This window comes from Strix uralensis, chromosome 25 (genome assembly GCF_047716275.1).
Source record: "Strix uralensis isolate ZFMK-TIS-50842 chromosome 25, bStrUra1, whole genome shotgun sequence".
Lineage (NCBI taxonomy): Eukaryota > Metazoa > Chordata > Aves > Strigiformes > Strigidae > Strix > Strix uralensis.
The window spans coordinates 6097658-6111999 of NC_133996.1; the positions used below are offsets into that span (position 1 = coordinate 6097658).

The 14342-nt window shown below is 65.5% G+C and overlaps 1 protein-coding gene across 1 annotated transcript in view; it reads right to left on the reverse strand.

Moving 5' to 3' along the window:
- Positions 1-14342, reverse strand: part of LOC141954749 (myotubularin-related protein 9-like) — a 188370-nt gene that overhangs the window by 43179 nt on the left and 130849 nt on the right. The gene's annotated exons all lie outside the window — the stretch shown is intronic.

Consider the following 14342-nt stretch of genomic DNA (forward strand, 5'->3'; position numbering starts at 1 on the left):
TAAGCGCTGACAGGCTGCAAGACAGAGCGGTGAGCGCAGCCCCTGTGCCAGGGGGGTGGAGTAGGGCAGGAGGGTGCAGTCCCCAGCCCCTTGCCCTGCTCCTGCTGCCCGCCATATTCCCCCAGCCCTTAACGAAGAATTAATACAAGTATTTATTCATGTTTCTAGAGCCATTCACAAGCCTCTGATCATCTGCTTGAGGATTTTAACTGAGTTAGCGGGGGCCCAGCCAGGGCAACCAACGGCGCTGGGAATAAAGCAGAGGGATTTCCATATTGATTTATAAATAGCAGAGGAATTAGCTAATTAGATCTCTCCGGGGAGAGAATTCCGGCAGGGAGAGTGCGGGGCTGGGCTGTGCTGTATGCAGGGACGGACGGTAACGGCTTCTGCTACCATGGCAGCTCCGGCACGGGAACGGCCCTTGCAAACAGCCCTCGGATAAAAATAGTAGCCACAAATTTGGGTCCGGGGTCTGGCTCTGCCGTGCTGCCCGTGCCGCCATGCCCCGTGTGTGCCCACGGTTTGGCTTTCCCGGGCCCTGCGGTGCAGCCTCAGGATGTGGCCACCCGCCTGGTCCCCAGGGCAAGTGATGCTCTGGCTGCTCAGCCCATGAGGGGACGGGGCGAAGGGGCTGGGGGGCACCGCAGATGCTGAGCGAGGTTGTCCTCAGCTGCAGAAAGAAATCTGCCCAGCTTCATGGGGGGGGATTTCTGCAGGGGACAAGGGCTGACCAGGGCTGGGCAGGCAGGAGGAAGAGCGGGACCGCGTGGTGACCACGGGGATCTTTCCAGCCCTTCATCCAAGCAGAAGTTGGTGGCCGCCAAACCTGCTCGTGGCTGTGCCATCACCCGGGCTGGCCGCTGAGTCAGTGCCAAGTGACCCTCTGATATTTACACCAGGAAAAAGCATCCTAGACCCAAGCAAGGGTCTGCCCGGGACCTTGCCGGGGGTCTCCCGGCTGCCTGCACAGAGTCGGTGCCGCAACCAGCGTTCCCGAATCCTTCCTGCCCTGGGAAAGGCTCCAGCCCGGGAGGCTGCAGCGAGGCGCTGACTTCCCATAGAAACACATGAAAGGGCCCGTTCTTGTATTTGCCAGAGCCCCGTCATTTTTGGTTGTGAAGATCCCATGGCAACCGGCGCCTTGTGTAACTGCGTTTGCTATTTCTGGGCTTGCTTTTCGCTCCAGTAACATCCTCCCCGCATCCCACCCCGCAGGACCAGCCCCGTTCTCCCCACCCCAGGATCTTCCTCCCCCTGTCACCATCTTCCCTGCTCGCGCCGGGGGCAGAGGTTGGCAGCTGTGAGTCATGGCGGAGGGAAGAGAGAGCAACCCCCTCCGTCTCTTATCTCAGAGACCATCTGCCCTTCTTTTTGGCCAGGAGCTGGAGCATTTGCAAACAAAGCCAAGCCCTCTAACCTAAACCCCTCCGCCCTCATCAGTGGGGTGGCAGAGGTGGGCTGTGCTGTGCTGCCCAGGGCCCCCAGCCCCGCTTTGCCCCGGGATTGGGATGGGGACGGTGGTGGGACGTGAGGGGTCCCAAGTGCCTCCCTGCAGGCACGGTCCTGGGGGAGTTTCGGCACGGTGGGGATCAACACATCACCTTTCCCAGCCCGCTGGGCTCTCCCCACTCCTCCCGGGAGAACAGGAACCCACCGCAACTCCCTCGCCCAGGCAGGATGCTCGTCCCACGCGCCTTATCTCCTGCATCCTCGCCTGAGGCTGCGTTTCGGTGCTGATAAAGGGCTCCCTGACCCTGAGCAAGCTGTGCACTGCCGGTTCGGTCACATTACGAGAGCGGGACGGCTGCCAGAGAGTGTCCGGAGAGAAAAGGGGTCGCAGCATCCAGCTGGCAGCGGAGATGGGAGGGCGGCCGGGTGCTGCCGTGCACCGGGCTCTGATCCCTCCCGCCCTGGCCAGGAGTGCTGGCAGGGTCCCCCGGCTGGGGGCTGAGCAGGGAGCGTGTTTCAGAGCCTCCTTCCTCGTTAGAAGGGAAGTTTATAATTGAAACAAAAGCAACGCTCAATCCAAGTGGAGCTTTTCCCGTCCCGTTTCCTCCAGAGCTGCCTGTGGAGGTGCCACGGGAGCGTGCCCGCACGCCACGGCCGGGGCTCACGGCGCAGAAGTGTGTTGGGGGTCCTGCGTGTTTTGGGCATCGCCCCGCTCACCCAGTCCAGCCTCACCACGGGGAACGTGGCTGCAGTGGCATCCTGCCATGGTGGGGCCAAGGAGACTACGGGGTACTGCCCTTCCCCTGGGGCCTGTGGCTGTCCCCAGGGTGGGCTCAGCTCCCTCCATCCCTGGGGTCACCTGTGCCCTGTCCTGGTGACCTTGGAGTGGTGCCGCGCAGCCCGCGTTGCTCCCAGGGGCTGCTGGTGGCTGCTGTAGCTCCCAGCAGGGCTGGGGATGCGTGGTGGCCCTCACGCTGCCACGGGGACAAGGGTTAGGGTCAGCTGTTGCTCCTCCTCGGGGCAGTGCCTCAACCAAGCTGTGCGGGGCCGTGCCTGCGCGTCGGCAGCTCGCCTCGGCCTTGGGCACGGATGAGGACGGCGTGTCCCTTCCCCGGCTCGGGCTCCCAGACGGTAGAGCCACGGGAGAGCCGTGGGTCTCTATGGGGTGGCAGGGGTGGGTGCGTGGCCAGCAGGGGCCCAGCCTGCGTGTGTAAAGTCAACGTGGGTCCAGCCCGCGCACACGCACCCCAGCACAGGTCCAGCATCTCACATGTGTGCAGCCACGATGCGGACCCCCAGGACACCCCTTGGCCACGGGGCAGCACCCAGCAGGGACAGGGAAGGGATCTGACCCCTGTGCTCGGCACTGGTGAGGTCGCCCCTCGATGAGTGGGTTCAGTTTTGGGCCCCTCACTCCAAAAAGGCCATTGAATGACTCGAGCGTGTCCAGAGAAGGGCAACGGAGCTGGTGCAGGGTCTGGAGCACAGGTCTGATGGGGAGCGGCTGAGGGAACTGGGGGGGTTTAGTCTGGAGAAGAGGAGGCTGAGGGGAGACCTCATGGCCCTCTGCAACTCCCTGAAAGGAGGGTGCAGAGAGGGGGGAGGAGTCTCTTGAGCCAAGGACCCAGCGCCAGGACAAGAGGGAATGGCCTCAAGCTGCGCCAGGGCAGGGTCAGACTGGCTCTTAGGAAGGATTTCTTTGCAGAAGGGGCTGTTGGGCGTTGGAATGGGCTGCCCAGGGCAGGGGGGGAGTCCCCATCCCTGGAGGGGTTGAAGAGTCGGGTTGAGCCAGCGCTGAGGGATCTGGTGGAGTTGGGAACGGTCAGGGTGAGGTTCATGGTTGGGCTGGAGGAGCTTCAGGGTCTTTTCCAACCGGGATGATTCTGGGATTCTGTGATCTCCACCACCAGCCCCTCGTAAGGCAGCGTGGTGACCCCTTTTGCTCGAGTCCCCGTGGGGTCGATGGCAGCCAGCCGACCACATCGCGGGGCAGCCGGCGCTGCCAGACCCAGGGCAGGAAAGTGGCTCTGGGATGCTTTGGGGCAGCGCTCCCTCCCCCGGCGAGCAGCCCGGGATGTATGGGCCTCTTTCTCCCTGCAAGTCAATGTGTCTTTTTGTTGCGCTGCTGGGTTTTGATGCCTGCGAGCAGGGAGAGACAATACGTCGCATTGTTCCTTTTCAGCAACATCTGACGGGCCCAGGCAGAGAGAGGCCAGTGTGTGCGAGGACGAGGGCCGTGGGGGAAGGGACTGGGATGGACCGACAGGCAGCAGGAAAGACGCAGGGACACCCAGGCCAGGCCTGGCTTCTGCCTGCTGGGGTGAAGGGCTGGAGGGGTGGGGAGTGCCAGAGGGGTGCTGGGGGGGGATGTGGGAGCTGGGGAGGCGGGAGGGCATTATCTCCTGGTACCCAAACAGCCTGGAAAAACAGCCCTGAGAGATGCAAACCTCCAGCCCCACTCACCTTAACCGACTATTAACTTTAAAGCCTCCTTAGGAACCTGTAAGTGTCAACACCATTAACCTTTTGGTTGCTGCTCCCTCTGCCAGAAGATCCCAGCTGATTTACTGGGGCTGTGCAGCTGGGGGTGTCTGTCACCCCCCCCGGTAAATCCTGGGGTGCCAGGAAAACCCTCTCCCCAAAATCTCACATGGGTGGGATGGGGCAGGGGCTCGGTCCCCTCTGGGGTGGGCTGCGAGGGGAAGTCGGGAGCGGAGCTTGGCGGGGGAATCACGGCAGCACTGGGATTGTCTGCGACTTTCCATCAGAAATCCCCTCCTTCCCTTACCCCCTGCTGTCCTTGGCCTGGATTGCTTCTCTGCCAGGAACAGAATTCCCCTCTGCCTCAGACCAAAACTGAAAGTGTCCCCAGGGCCACTGCAGCTGTGGGTAGGGCTGGGTGGGAGCCCATGGGCCAGCAGAGCCCAGAGACCCCGGTGATGGACTCGGGGGGGTCTGCTCTGTGCCCCAGCTCGCTGCTAAGGTTATTGGGGAGCACTTTGCCTGGATGGGATGCGCTGGAGGGGGGGCATGTGGGGATTTTGGCCCCTCTGGAGACAGGTGCCACGCTCTGACCCCTCCCCGGGACTGGGGGAGCACGGGGGTCCCTCGCTGTGCTGTTCCCCATCCCACTGCAAAGGGGATCTGCAGCCCCGCTATGGGGGGGGGGCCGGCACCCCCCTTCCACACCCCGCTCACCCACAATGGCTCTCACTCTCGGCGAAGGCCCCGGGAGGGGCCAGCAGCCGGTTACGGGCTTGGGGGGGGGCCTGTTGGGTTGGGGGGGCTGGTTGTGCGTGGCGAAGCAGCGGTGCCCTCCCCGCCCCCACGCCTCGGCAGGCTGCACCAGCAGATGCATTTCGCCCAGACTTGCATGGCCGTAGCCATGACAACGGCTGCTGCGTGGCGGCGGGATGCTGGGGGGGCTGGAGGGGGGGGCTGCAGGCACAGCGCGGCGCTGCACGGCTGCCGCTGCACCCCACGGCCTGGCTTCACCCCAGGTCTGGCTTCACCCTGCTCCCAGCAGCGATGCTGGTTCACCCCCCTCGTCCGCAGCACATGTCCTTGGGGGGACGGTGCCGTGGGGAGAGGCCGGGGAGGGTGGGGATGGAGCCATTCACCCCTTTATCGGGGCTGCCCCGAAGCCGGGGCTGTTTGCGTTGGTGTGACCGCGCTGGCGTTGCCGTCCCGGCTCCGCTTTGTCTCCACGTTAACTTTTAACCGCGGCCGCTTTTCCTCTCCGCTGCCACCGCTGCACCCCGCCAGCTTCACCAGAGCCCTGCGGCTCGGGGTGCTGGAGCCCCAGCATCTGGCAGGACTACTGGGGGGCTGCAATCCCCCTTGCATGGTGCATGTCTGCTCCCTGTCTGCTCCCTGCCTGCTCCCTGCCTGCTTGGCAGCAGGATGGGGCCTGGCCTGGCTGCATCCCACTCCTGCCAGCTTCTCGGGTGCCTCCGGGGGGTGAATGAGCTGGTGGGGGCGGAAAGTCCATTGCAGCCGGGGGGAAGCTGCAGCTGCAGCACCTCAGGCTCAGCCGCTGCCTGCCTGCCTGCACCGCTGCCTGCCCCAGCTCCCTCGCTGCCACGGTGCAGGCAGCTGCCAGCCCCGATGGGTTTGGCAGCAAAGCAGCTCAGCTGGAGAAAAGCCTCTGGCTCTGGAGTGACCCACTAACCTTGTTCTTCTTAAAAATGCATGAAATGCAGGCAGCTGCCTACGGGGACTCGCACACGCACACTCACACTCAGGCACAGGTGGGAGCACGTTTTTGGCGCTGCACCCACGCGCCCGGGTCAGGCAGCGGCGGTGGGGGAGCCCCAGGGACCCCTGGGGTACCGGGATTTCGGGGTACCTGCGGTGTGGGAGGGCTCTGCTCGCCCTTTGCTGGTGCGGGGTGATGCCCGGTGTGTCCCCAGCCCGCGGCACGGTCAGGATTGCCGGGAGGTGCTGGGGCACGGTGCAGCCCTTCTGCCCAGCTCCACCGGTGCCGTGGGCTGCGGTAACACCACGGTGGTGCAAAGTCCTCCCGGTGCGCCCAGGAGCCAGTTGCGGGGCCAACGCTTGCTTTGGGCTCCCCTGGGGGGATCCAAGGGCATCCCAAAGAGCCATCCCTGCTCTGGGCGGTGCCACAGTCCCACTGGAGACATGAGGGGGGGTGGCAGGGGAAGGCGAGGCGGGCGCAGGCTCGCCCTGTCCCCTGGCTGCCATCACAGCCCTGACCCCATTTCTCTCCGGCTTCTCCAGGCCTTTAATACACCCCAGCCAGATGGTTGCGAGCCGGGGGGTGGTGGAGTGGGACAGTGGCTCAGCCCCACCCTGGGGGCTCAGCCCTGGTGGGTGCTGCGGGTCCCCGGCCCCAGCGTGGCCCTCGCTGCCACGGCAGTGCCGGTGCCAGTGGGGGGACGTGTCCCTGCTGCCCTGGCAGGGGTTAACAGATTTCTCTCTCGCATGTGGCTGATTTAATTTCGGTCTTGTTTGCATAGCTGATTTGGTGGCTGCAACACCTCGGCTGCAGTGTGTATTTTTAGCTGCTCTGGGCTTGAGCCGGGCAGCCCCGAGCAGCCCTGGGGGAGCATCTGACCCCCACATCCCATCGCGGGCACCAGAGCGGGGACGGGCACATCCAGCCCCTGCCATGAACCGAGGCATTCGGCGGGAGCAGCAGAGGATTTGCAGGATTAAGGTTTTGCCTTTTTTTTTTTTTTTGTGGTTACAATCTTGTTTTAAGAAGAGGAAACAAAACCCAGAAGCCAACAGCAGCCCAAGCTGTGATGCCCGTTAGCCTGGATTGAATAAATCACAGGACAGAGCAGCTTCACCCCCTGCTCAGCTCCCCAGCCCGGAGAGGGGCTCGCTCCCTGCCTGGATCCGGCCACGGCACGTTTCCCATCCTCTTCCCTCCTTGCAGCAGAGCCCCAGCACCGGGAGCTTCCCGGTCTCGCTGCCGTGTGCTGCTGCCCACGTGGCTCCTTCGCCCCCAGACCGGCTGCGTTTCAGCCCAGGAGGAAATCACAGCGGGCAGCGAGGCGGGGGGGGAGTTTTTCTGAGCCCTCGTGGAAATCCCTGTGGCTTCCTCTGGGGTCTCAGCCCTTGCGCACACAGCAGCGAAGACGAGGAAGAGCATGAATCACCCGCAGGAAACTTCGCGTCGCTCGTCCCGCAGGACCGTGCCGCCCTGTCCTGCCCCGGGGACGTGGCTGCCCTGTCCCTTGTCACCCACCTCGCAGCTCACCGAGCCCGTTGGCGTCAGCTCGGCTTTCCGGAGCTGCGTGGGGGTGCACAGTTGCGTGGGTGTCCGTGTTCCTGGGTGCACGTGTCTGTGGGTGCACGGGTGGCAGCGCACACGCACACACGACGACACGTATCTACGTGCACGCACCCACGTGCGCACACACACGTGCACCCGCGCACACGCACGTTGGTCCCCCACCCCCCCAGCCAGGCCCTGCGCATCCCGGTGCCAGCCAGGTGGCAGAGGAATCAGTCTCTCGACTCCTCTGACTAATTAACATAAATTGACACTGACTAATTAACCGTCCTGGCTCATTAGAGCCCGGATGCCGCATCCATTGCTGGGAACAGCAGGAGCCCTTGCTCTCAAAGCAACGTGGCCACGCTCTGCCCCGCGCCGGCCACCCCCGATCCCCCCACTGGGAGTGTCCCCATCCCTGTCCCCATTCCACGGCTCTCGCCGAGGCTGCTAGCAGCGATAACGAGATTGCTTCCTAATCCATTTATTCCTGGCTGGCGCAGAGGGCTGGCAACAGCCTGGGGGGCAGTGAATCTCCCCCCAGCCCCAATGCCTCCGACCACCCCCCGGCCGCCCCGGTGGTCGGAGGCACTGGGGAAAACCTTGGTGATCTCAGCCAAGCTGCTGTGGGACAGGGAATGATGCTGGGGGTGGACGTGAAAAGTATGTAAGGACCATGGAAGGATGGTGGCATCATCCCTGCTCCATCCCTGCAAGGGGAGGTGACACCCCAAGCGTCACCTGCCCTGTGGCAGGGTTGTCCTGGGAGCAGAGCGATGAGTAAACCCTGAATCAGCTGGGAAGGGAGATAAAGAGCCCTTCCTAGACCTCACCCCACGGCGTGCCTGGGTTAGGGGGACATGGGGGGGGGGGCTGCTTTAGGAAGCGGGGTGCAGGGGCAGGTCACCCCAGCACGACAACACCCTCTCCGCAGCTCTGCAGGAGGAAGGAAAAGGAAATTTTTTTCGCTTCCCTCTTTGCTGCCCAGGAAACGGGGGGGCCCCCGCGCAGGTCCCGTCCTGCCGCCGCACCCCCTGCCCTCCTTCAGCCCCCCCCCCCCCTCCACGCCGGGCCTGCCGGTGCACGCTGCTTCCCACCGACTGACTCGGGGCTGAGTCACGGCTCCGCACGCCCGACCGGTTTTGGGGGAGACCCTTGGGCTCAGCGTGGGAACGGCCTGACCTCAGCAGCAGCAGCAGCGCGGCACGGAGCCGGGGCCAGCCCTGCCGAGCTGCCTGTGGGACCCTCGTCTCCCCAAAACAAGGATGGGGCGGGGGGGAGCTTTGCCTGGGGTGGGTATCGATGCTCTTGGAAAGCTCTTGCTCGTTCCCGCTGGCGGCCCTGTGTGCAATTCCTGCCGCCCTGGCACAGTGGATTAAAAACTAGGTCAGTGGTAGATCCCCAAAAGTGATTGCAATCGGGGAATTGCTGCTCCCCGGGTGTGAGACCGGGGGGGGGCACTTGGTCCGTTCGATACCTTTATCACTGAGCTGGAAGAAAACGGCTGGTGAAGCACGAAACCCCCCCGATATTGCCTGATTGAGCCCACAGGGGCGTCGGGGCCAGCAGAGACTGGGGACCAGATCCCCCGAGGAGGGCGCAGGGTCCCGGGACAGCAGTTGGGGACATGGCGGTGGGGCCAGGTCCCCTCGTCCGAAGGGTTGGGAAAGAGCAAGAGCGTGGATGGATGGTGCTGGCGCGGCAGGGAAAGCTGGGAACACTCTGTGTGGGGTGGACGTGGAGGCAGAGCGGCTGCGGCAGCCCCAGAGCTGGCGGGCAGGAAACTGGGCGGCAGCGTGGGCCAGAGCAGGAAGGCAGCCGGTGGCCCCGGGGTCGGCGGAAGAGCGGCGGAAAGGCTCCGGGCCGCGGCGGTGGCGGTGGGAGGAAGCCTGGGCCTGGCCAGGGGCTGCCCTGGTGCACGTGTGTCCCATGGGGGCACCAAGGTTGGGTGCTGGAAGAAGGGGCACCCGCCGTGCCCGCAGCGGGACCGAAACTCCCTCAGTGCCGGGAAAAGGCCCTTCCTGGGCGAGCCCTCGGCTGCAGACGCCTCTGTGCCGCAAGCCGGGACGTGCCCCGCAGCAGCCGCACGCCGGGACTCGCAGCCTCGTGCCGCAGCGTGGGAGATCCTGCAGGGACACGACCCTGCAGTGGACCCCCGGGACCCCCCCTGAGGTGGCTGGTGTGGAGGTGCTGCTGCTCACAGGACTCCTGGCTGGGGTCTGACCAAGCAGTTGGGCCCCCCCAGGGGCATAGGCGTGCGTTTGGGGGTATTTAAGGCCCCTTGGACCTCTGGGAGGGCTCAGGGATTCTCAGCCCGCACGGTGGCCAGGATGGGACCACCCGGGGGGGAGGTGGGCGACCTGCCCAGCTCTCCCTGCTCCCCCCCTCATCCCCAGCTCTTGGGGAATATCTCCGCACCCTCCAAAGTCTCCATTCATCACCTTTCAGTCCTCAAGCGTTCCCAGCCCGGCTCGCTGGGGTTATTTAGCTCAGACCCAGAGCGATGCTGTGGGGAGGGGACGTGCGGGGGTCTCAGCCCAGTGACCCCCAGCGCGGTGCCAAGTGGGTTGGAGCGGTGGGAGCTGCCACCCCTCCGGCTGTCGGTTCAGCAGCGGAGGACGGAGCTGTTAAATATTTATAGCTGGTCGGGTAAAATGGCAGCAGAAGATGAGCCGGGGGGGGGACGCCGGGCCGGGTCTGCTCCCCTGTGGTCCACCAGCCCCCGCGCTGCTCCGGGCATTGTAGGGCTGCGAGTCACCATCTGCTCCCTGCAGGGGCTGCTGCTTCCCCCCGCCCAGGACGAGGTACCGTGGGGACGTGGGTGCTGGAGACGTTGTCTCTGCTCTGTGGCACAAGTGCAATGAGTTCAGCGGTCTGGGGTGATCAGTGGAGGACCGGGAGAGACTGGGTGGGCTGGGGGTCCAGCCCTACCACCCCACGCTTGCTCGCCCCGGCTCCTGGGTCCCCACTGTGGACTTGTTCAGATGACAAAATGAGGGCGCGCACGCGCGCGCGTGTGTGTGTGTGTGATTGCTAATGAGGATGTGCATATGCTAATTCAGGGCTGCCAATTATGGCAGGTCTCGCTGGCTCGGGACGGGGCCTCGTGGGCCGTGTCCTGCCCCGGTTTCGGCCAGGTGAGCCCCAGGCAAGGTCGGGCAGCGGTGGCCGGCTCGGCTCGGCTCAGCACCTCCCAGATTCGGGTGCCCAGACCCCACAAAGACCCCACGGCTCCGGGTCTGGGGGAGCTCAGGGCCTGGGGTGCTGCTCAGGGGTCCCCAGCCTGGGGCAGCAGGGATGCTGTCGGGATGGGCACTGGGAGGATGCTCCTATCGCCTGCCCCGTGACAATTTCCCCCCCCCCTCCTTGCTCTCACACAAAACCTGCCACGTGTGAGATGGAAGTGGCAAACGAACCCCTAATTAGCCACTTTAGCAATTTGGCTTTATTAATGGCATAAAGGACTATTAAAGAAGAATTAAAGCTACCAGCTTCCAGATAAAGGACATCAGGGATCCCCCGCAGGCATTGTGTGCCCGGGCTGGGGGCCTTCAGCTTTGTGGGGTGCTCCTGTGCCCCCGTGCCCCCCCGCCCCGGTCCCCACATCACAGCAGGGTCGGCAGCGCAGCAACCAGGGACAGGCTGGTGATTTCGGGGGGTGAGGAGGAAGTGTGGGGGGGTGTCTGTTGTGCTCCCAGTGGGGTATCACTGCAGAAACCTGGGACCCCCCACCCCGTGACCAGAGCATTGGGGTGCCAAGGGGCACCGACACCATCTCTGCCTGCTGCACTGCGGGGGGGGAGAACAGGCTCAGGTGTGAGATCTGTGCTGGTTGTTGCCGTCCCCTGTCACTTGGAGGGCAGGAGCTCAGTGGGGTGCACGTGTGGGGCAGGTTTGTGGGTCGGGGGCTGCCGGTAGCCCCGTGCTGAGCCACCACAGCCTGCAGTGTCCGTCCCCCATCTGTGCCGAGCTGGGCTGGGACCAGAGGTCCTGGGGATGGGGGGAGGCGGGTGGCAGTTGTGGCTTCCCAGGAACGTCGGGACGAGCTTTTCGGGAAAAACCACCAACACTTCCCATCAGCTGCATCCGCTGGGAAGCAGTGAGGGGATTCCCGGGGGGCAGCGGGAGGCTGAAGTTTATCCCCTACGCACAAGCCCCATGTTGGGTCTGCACAAGGCGGGGCCTCAGCCATGCCAAACCCTGTGGGGAGCATTTCTGCTCCGTGACCCACCAAGACAGCCATTATCCTGGGGTGCTGTGCCTGGGGGCACCCCGGGCTCTGTCCCCAGCACCCACAGGGTCCCTGTACCCACTGTCCTCCTGGGTCGGGGACCCCGCTGTGGTGCCAGCTGGCTTCTCCTCAGTCCCGCCTGGCGCAGGCAGGACGCTGCCGAGCTCGTTAGGCGCAGGTCTGGGATTAGCCCTAATTGCCCGCACTTTGATGGCCGTAACCTCCTTCCCCAGGGATACTCGTTACCTGCAGCAAACCGGCGCCTGGCATCTGGCTGCTAATCCCGGGATTAGCGGGCGTGGGGGGGGCGGCAGATGGAGCCCGGCCAGGCCAGGACCCCCGTGGGCCTGGCACCGTTTGGGTTGCCCAGGACCCCTGGGGTCACCAAGGCAAGCTGGATCGTCCCCAAGGAAGCCACCCAGCTGCTCCCTGGGGGAATTCCCCACCCGGGATCTCCCCTGGGACGTTGTCCCCTCCGGGGCCCCGGGAAAGCCCCTGTGCACTCCCTCTCAGATGATTCAAGGGAAACGAGCTGAGCCGTGTCCCCGGCTCCCCACAGCAGCACTTCCCAGCTGCAGGAAGAGCCTTTTCTGGGAATCCAGTAACCCCCGTGTCCGGGCCGTGCAAGGAGGATGGGGGCTGGGGGTGCAGCGGGGTGCAGGCACCCTTCAAGGCTGGGAGGTTCTGCCCAGAGGGTCACGTTGCTGGACCTGGGGGGACCTCCAAGCCCTCCCAGTGTGACTGGGAGCCCAAAAATTGCAGTCAGGGTGGCTGCAGCTTGGCCAGCCCCAGTTGGCCACCCCAAGGGGGGACGGACTCCGTCACCCCAGGGCTGCCCGCTCTGCCCGGCTTCTTCTTGCCCCCAAAATATCAGCAGTGTGCTCGGGCTGGGCAAAGGGGAGGGGGCGAAGCCGTGGGGAAGGAGGGAAGGAAACGGCTGCAAGTCTCCATCCTGAGCCCCCCGCAAAGCTGCTCCCTCGTCCCTGCAGGCAGCTGCCCTCGTCCTGCCTGCACACGGGGTCCCGGCCAGGCAGGGGGAGGGAAGGGGGGGTCCTGGCAGGAGCTGCACCCAGAGCTGTGTGTCAGGGGGGGTGTCTCTGCCCCCCCACCTCCCAGCCAGGCCCCCCCGTGTGCCCTGTGGCTGCGTGCTAACCTCAGGGTCCCTGCTCAATGGGAGGAAGGAAATCCTCATCCTCGGGAAAGGCTGGACATGGCCGTTTCCTCCTGCCGCGGTGGGGAGGGGGCCGGGGCACAGGCTCACCCGCTCACGGCACCCCAACATCACCCCCCATCCCAGTCAGCGATCCTGTCCAGAGACTGGGTCTGGCCCGGGCTGGGGCGATACGAGAGCTGGGGGACAGCCTGGGGGGGCCTCTCCATCCGCACAGGACCTGCCGGGGGTCCCCAGGGGGGACTTTCTTGCAGTTTTCCCACACCGTGAGCCAACAAAACACCCCCGTGCCCCGGCCGGCGGCTTCCCCGTGCGGGGTGGGAGGCCCAGCTCCGTCCGCTCCCCGTGGGGCTGCCCCGGTGCTGGTCGTGGGTGCGGGGGCACAGTCCGGCGGGGTGCAGCTGCACCCCCAGCTCGGCAGCGCTCCCTGCCAGCCCCGGCCCTCATTTTTCCCGCTCCTCCTTCCTCTTCCTCGCCGTGCCCTTCGCCCTGCTGACACGCAGCGGCTGATAACGGCAGCGGCTTTGTTCCCGGTGGCCTTTGACCCCACCGTGTCCCCGCCGTGTCCCCACCGAGGGCCGGGGCGACGGTTTGCTGCGGGGTCGGATGCTCGGGGCTGGCCGGGCACCGAGACCCCCCCCCGCCCCCCGCCGTGCCCGGGGTCGCCGCGCTGGCATGGCTGGGGATGCCATCCCGTTCCCACCCGGTGCACCGGGGCGATGCTGCTGCCGGCCTGGCGTTCTGCAGGGTCCGGTCCCGGTTCCCGGGGCCATCCAGCCCCCGTCCGGTGTTTGATCTGCGGTTTCATTCGCAATAATTTCCCCGGGGCGGGGCGGGGGGGGAACGAGGGTCCCACGGGCCGGAGAGCGGCAGCGCTGCCGCAGCACCGGGACCGGGACCGGGAATGGGAACGGGAACGGGAGCGGGAGCGGGACCGAGCAGGAGCGGGAGCGGAACCGGGAGCGGAACCGGGAGCGGCCGCGCGCTCCGGGCGCCCCCTGGCGGCGGCGGGTCCCGCAGAACAAAGGCCGGATCCGGCACCGGCGGCGGCGACCGGGAGCCCCATCACGAGCAGAGCCCGAGCCGGGACCCGGCCACAGCGGCGGGAACGGCCGGTGCCCCCGGCCACAGGGACGGCGGCGGCTCTGGGGCGGCCCCGAGTCACCCGGAGGCTGGGCTGCGCCCTTCCTCCTCCTCCTCCTCCTCCTCCTCCTCGCCAGGGTGATGTCACCCTCTCAGCCACGCGGGCCCCAGCCCCGGGCAGACCTGACGGGCAGGTTGGGCAGGAGAGGCGGCGGCGGGGGGGGCGGACACCCAACCCGGGGGACACCAACCCGCTCCTGGAAAGGCAAAGCGGGAGCAGCCGGAGCAACAGCCCCCCCGAGCGCCCCCACCCACGGTGGGTCCCCTCACACCGAGTGCCCTGACATTGGGTGTCCTCACACCAGGTGTCCCCCCCCCACTGAATCTCAGAATCCCAGAATCATCTCGGTTGGAAAAGCCCTTGAAGCTCCTCCAGTCCCACCATGAACCTCACCCTGACCGTTCCCAACTCCACCAGATCCCTCAGCGCTGGGTCAACCCGACTCTTCAACCCCTCCAGGGATGGGGACTCCCCCCCTGCCCTGGGCAGCCCATTCCAACGCCCAACAACCCCTTCTGCAAAGAAATCCTTCCTAAGAGCCAGTCTGACCCTGCCCTGGCGCAGCTTGAGGCCATTCCCTCTCGGCCTGGCGCTGGTT